This window comes from Rhodamnia argentea, chromosome 5, assembly GCF_020921035.1.
Source record: "Rhodamnia argentea isolate NSW1041297 chromosome 5, ASM2092103v1, whole genome shotgun sequence".
NCBI classification, from domain to species: Eukaryota; Viridiplantae; Streptophyta; class Magnoliopsida; order Myrtales; family Myrtaceae; genus Rhodamnia; species Rhodamnia argentea.
The window spans coordinates 27,115,279-27,128,607 of record NC_063154.1 but is presented as its reverse complement, the minus strand read 5'-3'; the positions used below and the strand labels follow the sequence as shown (position 1 = coordinate 27,128,607).

At 42.1% G+C, this 13,329-nt stretch overlaps 2 pseudogenes; one reads left to right on the top strand and one right to left on the bottom strand.

Annotated features, from left to right (window-relative positions):
- Window positions 1–10,363: 10,363 nt before the first annotated feature.
- LOC125315285 lies at window positions 10,364–11,242 on the bottom strand (annotated as a pseudogene).
- A 59-nt stretch (window positions 11,243–11,301) lies between these two features.
- Window positions 11,302–12,579, top strand: LOC125315284 (annotated as a pseudogene).
- The last annotated feature ends 750 nt before the right edge of the window (window positions 12,580–13,329 follow it).

The following is a 13,329-nucleotide window of genomic DNA, read 5'->3' as shown; positions in this document are numbered from 1 at the left end:
ATCACAAGAATAGGGTCATGAATCTAAAAGAAATGACAGGAACAAGAAAAACCTCGGATTTCGCCAATGCATCATCCCTCGCTATAGCCTCTTCAATTAATGCCACATGGTCCCGCAAATCCTTCGCGGAAGGCTAGATTTCATAGAACCTATAAAACCAGATTGAGAAAAGGCATAATCGGAACATGTGACGATGTCCAGCGGTAAATTCCTAGATAGGAATATGTACCCCAAGGTTCTAGCCAAGTGCTCCCACAGCACTTCTCCGGATACGTCCGGGTGATTCCTAGAGTAGTACAGGCACCGCAACGTCATCAACACGGTCCTGGTCGTACCCGAAAGCTCCTTCTCGCCTTATCGAGCTTGAAACAGAGGTTGTCCTTAGAGAGCACCGATACTTGAGGCCTCGAGCTGCCGAGATCAACCCTCTAACACTTGACCTCCCCGTAAATCTTCCCGAGGTCGTTATCGGCAGTCCCATGCAAGAAGATGATCTCGGCCACCGCATCCTTTCCGCCCTCCCCGTCGCTCCACCTCACCGGGAGGACAGAGAATGAGACCGGCTAATCGTCGTGGTCCTCGAAGTAGTACACAAGAACCCTTTCCGGCAAGATGTCGGCCTCGTCATCGGAAGAGGCCATGTTGTCTAATTCTAAGATTACGCAATTCCGGAATGCAGTGACGTGATCGACGATGAACCCGAAGCAAGTGCATGTTAGTTTGGGCGCACGCATTAGAATTTTCTAATTCTTTATTTACTTAATACACTACCAATATTTCTCCCCCCGAATTGTATGGACGGGTTCACGCTTAATTGACTTGCCTCGAGACCCGCATTGGTCCCGACCCGAGTAATAATCGGTTTAGGCTTAGGCAGCCTTGGTGCTGGTTTGGTTTTCGGGGCTCTAGGCCTAAAAAGCGTGGACGACCCATGTGGCGCCTTGGACATTGAACGTCTGTTTAATAGTAGAATTCTTTTTATGGAATGGTTGTGAATTCTAGGTTGTTGCTCCAATTTGGATTCCTAGGAATTAGGTGATGGAAATTGGAAATTTGCCGAATCGACAATGGAATTAGTTGAGGTTTCGATCGTTTAGTTGTCGCGCCTTAAAATTGGAATTCTCGCGCCCGAGCTTAGCCTAGATCGAGCCGGACTTGAGAAAGGTTTAAAATGCCCTCCATTGGTTGGTCAAAAGTCCAATTTACCCTTAGTTGCGAAATAATCGTTTTGCTCCCGACCAAAACTTGAAATGACCAAAATGTCTTTGGGATTTTTATGAGAAACAAGACAAGGAAATTAATGAAGTGGGACCTACCTAATCTCTTAAGCCTCCTTGGTCAAATTTTTCAACACACTCTCTCTCTTTCTTTTTCTTTCTTCTTTCTCTCTCCCTACTCTCTTCTCTTTTCTTTCCACCGCTAACCGACCCTCTCATCCTCTCACTCTGATCGTGCGACGCCCCCTACCCAAGCCACCTACCAGCTTTCAGCCACCATCCCTAACAGCTTCTCGTCGTGCCGCAGCACTTGCCGCTGCGCCTGGCCACCGCCAGCAGCCTTCAAACCTGGCTCGCCCTGATTTGGCCCTTGCTGCTCGCTGCTACCCTCGCTCTGCTGTGGTCTCGATGAGCCGCTGCTACTTTGGTCTTGTGGTGCCAAACCCCAATACCACCTCCTTGTCCTTCCCCGAACACCCCCGGCCACCGATGTCGCCTTCTCCACCGCCGTTCACCGCCACAGTAGCTTCCACAATTGGAGTCCCCTATTTCCATCCCCGCTTCGCTCGGCTTCTACTTATTGCTGTAGCCGCCATTGTTCCGCCACCACCAGCCATCCATCGACCACCTCGGCCACTCCCCTCGGCCGCTCGTCGTCCGCCGTGGTCGCTAGAGGCCATTGCTCGCTTGGACCCCATAACAGCCCCAGCTAACTTGCCCTACCTATGCTTCCCTTTTTTTTTTTTTCGCATGCTGCGGCTTCTATTTGCTGCTGCCGGAGCTCCCTCGAGCCACCATGAGCCACCACCAATCACCATAACCCTTCTCCGACCTCCTTAGTCACCCACGGTCGATCTCGGAGCCAACCACCACCTGTCAACCCACAAAATAGCCCTGGATCCCCTTTGCCTTGCCCCGTTTTGGCCTGGCTTATTCTGTTTTGGGCTCGATCCATGGGTCAATTTGCTGCGCCATAGCCCAAATTGACCTGGGTTGTGTCTTGGAGGGTGGGCCAAGTGTTTAGGCCTGTACGCCCGATCCGTAGGCCAAGTGGACTGAGATTGTGGGCCATTGTTCGAAGTTTGGGCCCGTGATCCGATCGAGTCCAAGTTCGTGTTCAAAGGATTTTGAGGATCGTCGTCGCACTTGACTCGCCTAATTGACTGTGAGTTGATCTCTAATCTTTGGTTAGGACGCTAATTCCGTTTGGAATTAGTTTAATTAGATAATTAGAGTGTTTAAGTAGATTAATTAGGGCCAGTATAGGTTAGAGACTTGTTTTAGGTTAAATGGCCCTAATTAATTAGGATAGTCCGATTGTGGCTAGTTGGGACTAGATCTATTGATTGAATGATTGACATTGCTTGATCGCGAGTGAGAGATAGGTTAGAGACGAGCGAACGATCGAATAACGAATCAGATTGGTTAATAACGATTTGACATAACAATTGGGGTTAAATATGTATGGTTTGATTGAAGGGTCGCAATTGGACTGATTGACCTTAGTGATAGAGTTGATTGGCTCTATTCAATCGATCGCCTATATCAATTGCTTGATTGAGTGTTTTGATTTGCTTGCTGATTGATTTGGACAACTATTTGAGGGTTCCTTTTCTTACGGAATAGAAAATGCCATGAAATGAATCTCTACAAGAAAATTTTGTATGAACGCTTAGCAGAAATTAGGTAGTAAAATCAATTGAACCTCACGTGATCAAATTGGATAATAAAATAAACCTCACTGAATCTGAAAAGACTCTAGTGGAAATACTAGTATAACCAAATCCCCGAATTTTAGATCTCTGGTTGCTTATAATTTTCAGTATGAGCACTATCCAACATGAAACCCGTGATGGGTAGTAAAATATAAATTTTCTTCTTGAGACCTAATTCAATCTTCATAGATTTCTCTAGCTATTTTCTTATGAAGTTTTGTTATAGCATCTATAATCGCCTCTGGTATAGGTGAACAGCTAGTACTGGACATCCCTCCCGTAATTGTACATGCTTCCATAACGATAACGTATTTGGGTTCGGGCATTTATTCATATAATCTCACTAAAGAAGGAGCCAATTTCATTGTTGCTATGACGACTATTAAAATGAGGTCAGCCTGTCTAGGACTCGATCTTGGTACTAGTCCATAACGATATGTTCTCCTTAACAGCTTTTTAAAAATCCTTTCACTCCAAATTGGCTTCGCCAATTGCCCGCGCATGGTCGGCATGTACGAGGGCCAGGCGGCGAGTGTCGATCCTCGGCGGGTAAGACCCCGGTGAACCATTTGGCCTTTGGGCGATGCTGATTGGAACTTAATTTGGTCCTTCTCCTCCCTGGTTTTTGGTCTCTCTTGCGTGCTCGAACGAAGCTTCAAAAGCCTGTGCAAATTGCCGGCCTGGTACGATCGAACCACTGATCACAAATACACCGGTTCAATTCTTCTTTGACCGGTACTTGCAAAACTAAAAGTGCTGATTAATTCGAGGACAAACCGAGGACCTATATATGGTAGAATTTTGCCCAATTGAGGCCATTTGGTGGAATCTTTTTTCCTTTTTTCGCAAGCCGAGACTCAAAATGAGGACGATGATGGTGAAGAAAGGCAACAAACCGGACCAATGGGCCATTACCACATAGAGACTACCAGAATAACATTAAGGAAAAGAAGAGAAAGAGAAGACTGGACCATTTGCTTCCCTCAACGTGAACGACGAAAATGAGACGATGTACATAGCAAAAAACCAAAGGGAAAATTCAAAAATACTGTGATCCCTGCGGGCATATATAAGAAAGCTTCTATCGTTTGCCCAATTACTTGGCGACACGCCAAAGCTTGCGGCCCAGGATGTAATTGCGCATGTACTAGTATAAAAATATAATCAAACTTTATATTCTAAAAGATTGTCCCTAAACTGGACACCAAAACCTCTAGATAATTCCGAAACCCCACAACCCCTCAAAAAATAAAAAATTCTAGATAATTAAAAAAGCCTTATCCTCGTCACAAAAAATGCCTTTTTTGTGAATTCTTTAGGGATACCTTTTCCTTTTTATTTATTTCTTTCAAGTTATTATTATTCTTTTAGGTTTCACAGTTCGTACAATTTGACATTATTTTAATGCATAATACATATGATCTTGGATAATATACGACGTAGAATTATAAATTGGCTTATTATTATGTAACATGGTCATCTAATTTTATAGTTGATGATTAATTCTTAGTTTTTGAATGTAGGAAATTTTTTTTTCACAATGAAGATAAAACAGCTCTATCCTTCATCCGGCCGTATACTTAAACTTTGCACTTAAAAAAAGGAATAAAAGAACATAATTAATTTATAATGCTGAAAATAAATGGCTCTAAACCCTTATTTTGCTATTGGAAATAATTAAAACCTATGTTTATAAATATATTAAAGACCTCAATTAAGGAAAGAAAGTAATGGAGACATTTTCTAAGCCCTCTCTGCCTCGCCCCTCTTGCAAGGATTATTGCCATATTTGAAAACGCTATTATATATAAACATTTTGGATATTTTCACTATTCCCCATAAACATCCTCTTTTTGCTGAAATTAGGGGTAATCGATTTTAGATCCGGTCCAGTCCCAATTCTGAACCAGGAACCGGACTAGAGGGACCGGTTCCCAATTTTAGAACCGGGGTCCGGTTGGGTTCCCAACTAGTCCTATGAAATTGCTTATCTTCCCAAATAAAATCCTGATCAAGCAAGATTTTGAGGATCAACAATCTGTGATCTCTACCTTCCAACAAAAGCCCATCACTCGCTAGTTCCTCTTCTTCATCCTCTCCCTTCCAACGTTCCTCCGAGCAGTAATTTGGTTATGCTGGACATCCGCATTCAAGGCGCTCCCGAGCCCGATGCTATCTAATGGGCCTGGTATGCTCTTACCTTGGGATTAGCATCATTACGAGGCTGTTGCTGTCCTTAACTTTTCACATCTTACGTGATATCTAGTCAAGCCGCCCAATTTGCCTCCATATGGTTTTAGTTTCAGTTTCTTGTGTATGCAGGTATTTCATAGGAAGACAAGTGCATGCTCCTGCATTGTAGTTAATTCCCAACTCCCAAGTCGCTATTACTGGCAAATGAGGTATTATCTTCCTTTGACCATCGTCTTCGGCAATATTCTAAATAAACTAAACCGGTTCACACCTAGCATTTTCGGTCTTGGATGTGCCTTTCTCTCGGCAGAAATTCCATCGATACGTAAAGAATTTGAGGATTTGCATGAGGCAATTGCCGAAAGTCCCACATTTCTCATCGCACCACAATACTTACACGTTGCACATCACTTCCACTTCAGCAAGATTACTATTTGCCTTGCGGCATTTTAGGGTGGTTCCAACTTATTCCCCAATTTACTAGGAAAATTACTAAAACAAATATATAATTGTTGTGCGGATTTCAATTTAGTCATAAACATTTTAATTTGATCAATTTGATTCTAAACCTTTTGACGATTTGCCAATATAGTCATTCTGACTCATTTTGATTGGAAGTCACCGACGCGGGTAGTGGCTGTCTTGCATAGCATGGTAGGCGCTAATATGGATAATTGTTTTAAAATTTCCCTGCAATTTTTCTTTTATTTTTTCCCTTTACTTTTTCTTTTATTTTTTCTTATATCCCTCGGCAACTTTGATGTTTTTAACATTGATTTTAATGTCCCCAAACGCTGACTCTGCCACCTGATTACCTGAAAGTTGATCACGTGATGTCACGCGACCCATCACAGGTGAGAACTTGACGGCAAAATTTTCCTTCTGAGGTGAGATTGCATTTACTATTTTGTCACATAGATTTTGTTACATAACTACATATTATTTCAATATGTTTAAAAAAATTTGCAAAATCTTTTCAAATTCGTTGCAATCTTCCTCTTATGGTATTGGAAAAGAAATTGAATATTCATATAGTCCAATCCCTAGAAATATATGTTTCCTTTCCCTTTTCCCTTTCAGCTTTCCTAAATTATAATCATTTTTCTCATTTTACAGTCTTTACAGAGGAAGGTTGTACAAAATTACAAAAGATCAGCGGCATATGGAACATCACGGGACGATTTACTACAATACGGAAAGTTTAGGGCGCGAATGTAATACTCCTTAAAAATTCTCAAGTGAACACCATCTAGCTACGTGGGAGCACGTGACTAACATTCTGTTTGGTAATAAACCTAAAGCACTCCATGTCTGTTCTCGAGGTTCATTACGACAACCATCAAAACCTCAGGCCAAGTACTCGCAACTTTTCATTAATTCTTGCAACTCCTTGTAATTTCTCGACCCTTTGGCCTCTTGTATTGCCACTTGTCTTGCAATTTTTCATGCTTCTTTTGCTGAGTCAATCCCGAAATTGCGCAACATTTTGCTTGGCCGAGTACAATATTTCCAACCTTGACAATTTCATCGGGCACTCATATCATTATATAGACTATGGCAGCTACCATCTTATATAAAACAAATCTTAGAATAACGTGACATAAAATTGCATACTAGAATAAGGCCTAACGGCTTGAATGAGGCAAGACGTCGTTTCACTTCCCAAAAACAGAAGAGAATGACAAGAAGTCGTTTTGATTTCCCAACGGCTCGAATGAGGCCAATTAGAACACTCCTAATTGTTACCATCATTTTGTTTATGCAAACTTTAACAACGAAAAATTTAGAATAAGATGCATATGTCTATCGCTGGTTTTGGTTAGCCTTAGCCATACACTTTTGTGACAATTTTGGGCGATCCATGACTATTTAACGCAAGTCACATCAGGCGGCATTTCGCATGCAATACTCGATTGACTAATGCAAGAACAACGTAAAGATTTGTTAGACTTCCAGTTCAACGTCATTAAACAAAGCCCTGTTGGCTAGCCACACCCAAGACCTTGAATAAATAGACTCGTGCACTCTTTGCTTGATATGTGCAGAATATAACATTTTTCTGTCATCACAATATTCAACTTGGTATCAGAGCTATTGTCGGTTCAAGAATGTCCATCGAGTCTTCTACGCGACGGCTGCCACGATGCCAGCGGCGCTGGCCACGTCGTTCCTGGTTCTCCACCAAGACCGAAGTCTTTAGTTGTTGTTCAGCATACTGCCGGGGTTCATTTCAGAAAAATGACACAACCATCGGACTAGTCTCCCTCAAACGAGCGAAACCCTGAAATGTTGTCGCCAATAGATGCCGGACGCAGCCACACTCCCCGTCCCATCTCCGACCCAGGAAGCCTGCCACCGTTCAATGATGATTTGGATGCCTACCTACACATATTTTCAAAAGCAAAGAGCCACCCACGAACCGCCAGCCTCTAGCAAGTTAGACTCCCTGTCAGGAATGGAGATCGGACGCTGCCGCTTCCGGCAAACGGTGTGACACGTACATTTTTCAACTAGGATGATATCATGTATGTTCTTCCAAGTTATGGCACTTAAGTGATAGTATGTATATTTTTGTTCCATTTTCCATTGGTTGTCTCTATCGATTGTATCTCTAGCAGCTGTTTAATCTATGTAAAGGATAACTCGATCTTTTATTTTTTACTATGTTTTATGTGTTCATCTGTAAAACTCCTTTTTCAGAACTACAATTTGAAGCAAGGACCGGCATGTATACAAACTTTTGTCACACGATAAGCGGCGTCCCCGGGAAAGGAATGATTACGAAGAATAGGTTGTATGCATATCAGTGAAGCATTGTAGTTGATACTGGCCAGGTAATACATGTATGTGAGATATGAGCATGTTGTGATCATCGGTTGGAGTCACTTGAATTTTATTGTGATCTGTTCATCTGTTTTGTGATGGAGACATGGCCATGAAACGAAAAAGCGACAAATAAAGAGAAAGTAGATAAATCAAAAGAGGAATATATGATGAACAAGTCAACAGCCCCTCCTCAACTTCAGCCAGACTCAATGCAAATAAGACGGATTCAGTTCCGCCAAAAATGGCGTTTTGCGAGGCTCCTCCAACAGTCCTTACTCATTCAAATCAAAGCTCATCTTGCCTTAACCGACTCTGTTCAATCAGCAAAAATCAAGCTGAGTAAGTCCAGAGGTTCTCTCTCTCTACGACCGGGTGCTCCTTACTGCTCGCTTGACATCAAATCGTAGTAGAGTCAGTGATGTTGAGAGCTTACATTCTGATCTAAAAATACCATGCCAGAGCCAATTCCTTCACTTGTACGTTTGAGAACAATTCTAGCTCTTCTCTCTTGCGTGCTCCCTCCGACCGCCGATGCCTCGCTCCCCTCCCTTTGCGTCATGGCAACAACCTGGACACTAACTGGCAGTACTCTCTCTCTCTCTCTCTCTCTCTCTCTCTCTCTCTCTCTCTCTAAGTTCTCTGTTTTGGGAACAATTTCGAGAATTGATCGTTAGGTTTGTTTTAATGGTGGTTTTCTTGGGGGGACTCAGATCTGATGCCACGCAGCCTCATTCGGTGAACGTTCAGTTCCAGAAGAAAATGAAGCTCCAGGTTCGTTCATGAGTCTGCTTTACCGGTAAATATTTTCGCTCCATCTGGAAAGGATCGTTGGTGAGTTTCGAAAGCACACTTGATGTTCCTATAGTTATGCAATGATAGTAGATAATTCACTGCTTTCTATGTATGATTTGATATTAGTACAACATCATACCGAAGACAAAAGCATTTTCAGAGAAATTTTTTAGCTTGGAAGATAGGGTGTCATGTCCTGGAACACCTTTCTGCTTGTGTTGGTGCCAATCCTTGTCGTGTTTACTTTGTCTAACAATTGGGGCCAATATAGGGTTTTTCGTCTCTTTTCCTGTTATGTGATGTAGAACTATGAGCACATAATCGCCATGAACTTGTGGAAGCTCGGATACTTACAACTCTGACAACGGATGTGACGTGACCCATTCAGGTAAATTCTAATGTTGGCCTAAATTCGAAAGTTGTTATTTCATTGCCATACCTATTATATTTGAATTTGGTATTTGCCATGTCTATTATCTTCTCATTGAATTTCGAATTTGTCAATGTCATTCTCCCATATGTGTGTATTCTTGCCGTGCCATTTTAGTGTCATGTTTTTTTCTTGTCACATTGAATCTGAATTTGCTATGTCGTTGCCACATTTGGACATATTCAGATTGAATTTCTATGTTGCATTCGGAGTTGACATTTTATTTGCATTCATAGTCTCCCACACACATATCCAACACCACAAACGAGAAAATGGCCTTGTAATCAATAACGATGTTAAATAAATTTTTTGGCAACGTCTAAAAATTTGGAACAAAAATGATGCCCGCTTGGGAAATTAGATCATGAATAAATTTAGTGCTTCACAAAAAATAGAGCTTCAATACTGAAAGAACGTCGTGAAATATCTGTCCTACAGTTAACCAAATTCTCAGATTTATTATCTCTATTTTTTTTTTCTAACAAAAAAGTTGCTGGGACAAAAAAAAAGGGTGGGATCTGCCTCATATAGCTCGGTCTTGATAGTGTAGCTACCCCATATATGCGTGTTGCTAATTATTTGTCGCCGTAGCTACCGCCGCAAAGAAGTAAATAGATGTTGAAATTGGCCAATGTTTAACCTAAAGGGAATGCACTTAAAGTTCATAAAACTAAGTGGACTTTCGCTAACGTTAGGAAATTTACATTTATGAAACTTGCTAGAATTTGCTATTTTATGAGCCCGCTGTAAACTTTGATATTTAAGGTCGTGTTTGCCCAGATTTTTACTTTTTACTTTTTATTTAATTTAAATTATGCGATGGAAGCATTTTGACTTTATCTTGTCCCAAAACAATGCAAACTTCGCAATATACTAGTATTGACACGTAGTATTATACATGATTATTAGTAATTATTTAGTATTGTTACTGTTTTGAATTTTGACGGGAAAGCAGAATTTTTCTTATTGCTATGTGAAAGCTTAGGGCGCTCGTGGCAATACTTATGTTCTAGAAATCAACTTTTAGCTAGAAGTTGATTTTTCTAGTTTTACTTCTGAAGAAAGTAATTCTTTTTTTGCTTCTTCAAGTGACTTCAAAATTACTTTTGAAGCAAAAGAAAAATCTCAAGAAATAGAAAAATTGCGTAACTAAACAGATTTCTGCTCCAAAAGTGTTTACATACGCACTCTTAACCACCCAGGACATTCAACCAAAACCCTAATCAGGTTAAGGTAATGATGATCTATCCTAAGCTCACTAGCAGCAATCTCCTCTAGTCAACTTTGGTCACCAAAGTTGTGGCTATTATTATCAATGTGATCTTTGTGAGGCCAATCCCCACTGTGGCAAGCAAGAGCATTCTTTTGCTAGTCATTTCGATTTTCTTGAAAATCTGTGGGCTATAGAGGATGACTACTTTGGTCCCCCGTCGCGTGCTTGATGAATTGAATCTCGATCGTGACCAACAACATCCACCGCACTAAGGCCGAGGGCCTTAGCAAGAGCTCTTTCCACACACCTCCTCCACGAGTCTTCCATGGAAGCTTGACAATATCCTCCTTGCCATTCTTGTTAATCCCACCTGCTATCGATTTGTCTTGGAATCGGGTTTCCACGTCGTGCTTTGAATTACAAATTAGGAGCAAGATCTTTTTCGCCTCGGCGAGCCGGCCTTGCAATACCAACCATCTCGGTGATTCAGGCATCTTAAGGACCCCGAATGCCAAACGACGGGAAGAGATTGTTGTGGCACCTAGCATCATTCTCCACCTTAGCTTTAGGGTCAATTTCGCGAAGAAGTATTTTGATACGTAGACGAGCAAGATCCTTAGGCTTAAAAATCACATAGGACAGCCCATAGCCCATTAGGACCGAACCAAGTAAGAAGGTAGATGGCGGAGGCAAGAACGATGGTGTAACTACGGCCAATTTGGTTTGACATTCTTCCGGCAATGAGGGAGCCCACGAGGGCACAACCGTTGAGGATTCTAGTGTGGATTTCGATATTCTCTTTTATTTTGAAATTCTCTTTTGTGAAGATCATGGCCTTGCTCAAAACACCAGGTCGAAATCCTCATTGAAATCCTCAACATTTTTGCCTTCATGAGCTCTCTCATCACCGCAAGAATGTTAGACTACATTGGCGGTAGTTACACAATCATTCTCACCTTCACCATCTTCCTACTTGATTCAGTCCTATTGATCGGGCTATAGACCTTCCTACACGATTTTGATGATGGGGCGGTGAATCACTCACATTAGGGTTGGGTTCGTCCCAATGATCATGTGTACTCTGCAGAAATCTCTTCGCGCAGACATTGAGAATTCTTCTCCTCTTTGTCGGGGTTATGCATAAGCCTAGGGATCTTGCTCGGCTCTATATCGAATTACTTCTTTGTGAAATTGACCCTAAAGCTAGGGTAGAGGATGATGCCAGGCATTGCGGTGATTCATTCCCTCGCTCCGGCATTTGGGATCCTTAAGATACTTGAATCGCCAAGGTAGTTGGTAATGCAAGGGTGGTTGCCCGAGACAAAAAAGGTCTTGCTCCTAATTCGTTATTCGGAGCAAGAAGTGGAAACCCGATTTCAAGACATAATAATGGCAGCTGGGATCGGCGAGAATTGCAAGAAGGAGATTATCGAGTTTTCGAGGTAGACTCGCGGCAAAGGTGTGTGGAAAGTGCTCTTGCTAAGCCCCTCACCCTTGGTGCGATGGATCTTGTTGGCCGCGAACGAGATTCAATTTTCGAGCATACAATAGGGATCAAAACGGTCATCCTCTACAATCCACAAATTTTCTAGAAAGTCTAAGGGACTAGCAAGAAAAGGCTCTTGCTTGCTATAGTTGGGTTGGACCGACAAATACCACATTCATAATAATTACCACAATTTCCCTCGACAAAGTTGGTAGGAGGAGATTGATCCTAGTGAGCTCGGGAGGGATCATCATGGCCCTAACTGAATTAGGATTTTGCTTGATAATGATGGAGATTGCAATAGAAATTCTTGTGGGCTCTCCTCTTGAGCACCGTGGCCACATACAAATCCCCAGCATTCTTCTCGATCGGGATTGCCTCCGTCACGTGGGTCTATAGCTTAGAGATATTTCAATTAAGCTACGGGCTTAGGGGGCGAGCATCGGCATCACGGTGAACCGGCTTATGAATGTGGTCAAGTCGATGAGCTTCCTCTCGATATCGAAGCTACAATCATCGAAAAGAGCTTCTTCGTTTTTTTGTATATCTTTATTGGCTTTTGGATTGTTCTATTTGTTATTGCCTGAGATAAAAAGGAAGTCCTTATAAGAGATGAGATGCTCTTCCCAAGACGGAATCGTAAGGCCATGAATAAAGACATAGCGGTCCAGCCAAACAACTTTAGTTGCAATGAACGTATAACCTAATGAAAATATCACAAGCAATTCAACACCACTCTGTGCATTGATGATTGCTCCGTAATTGAGGAAATTCATAAGCAACAACTCAAACATTTCTCATTCTTGACCCAAGCTCATTCACCACACCAGGCGCGCACAAAAGTCATTAGAAAAAAAATGTTGCTCCGGAATTCTGGTCTCGGTTAAACTTTTTGTCACGACAATTTGAAATAGACAAACAATCTAAAACTTTTCTATAGCGACTACATTGTCAATGGCCAGATATATTATCTCAAGAATAGGGTCATGAATCTAAAAGAAATGACAGGAACAAGAAAAACCTTGGATTTCGCCAATGCATCATCCCTTGCTATAGCCTCTTCAATTAATGCCACATGGTCCTGCAAATCCTTCGCGGAAGGCTAGATTTCATAGAACCTATAAAACCAGATTGAGAAAAGGCAAAATCAGAACATGTGACGATGTCCAGCAGTAAATTCCTAGATAGGAACGTGTACCCCAAGGGTCTAGCCAAGTGCTCCCACAGCGATTCTCCGGATGCGTCCGGGTGATTCCTGGAGTAGTGCACGCACCGCAACGTCATCAACACGGCCCCGATCGTACCCGAAAGCTCCACCTCAGCTTATCGAGCTTGAAACAGAGGTTGTCCTTAGAGAGCACCGATAGTTAAGGCCTCGAGCTGCCGAGATCAAACCTCTAACACTTGACCTCCCTATAAATCTTCCCGAGGTCGTTATCGGCAGTCCCATGCAAGAG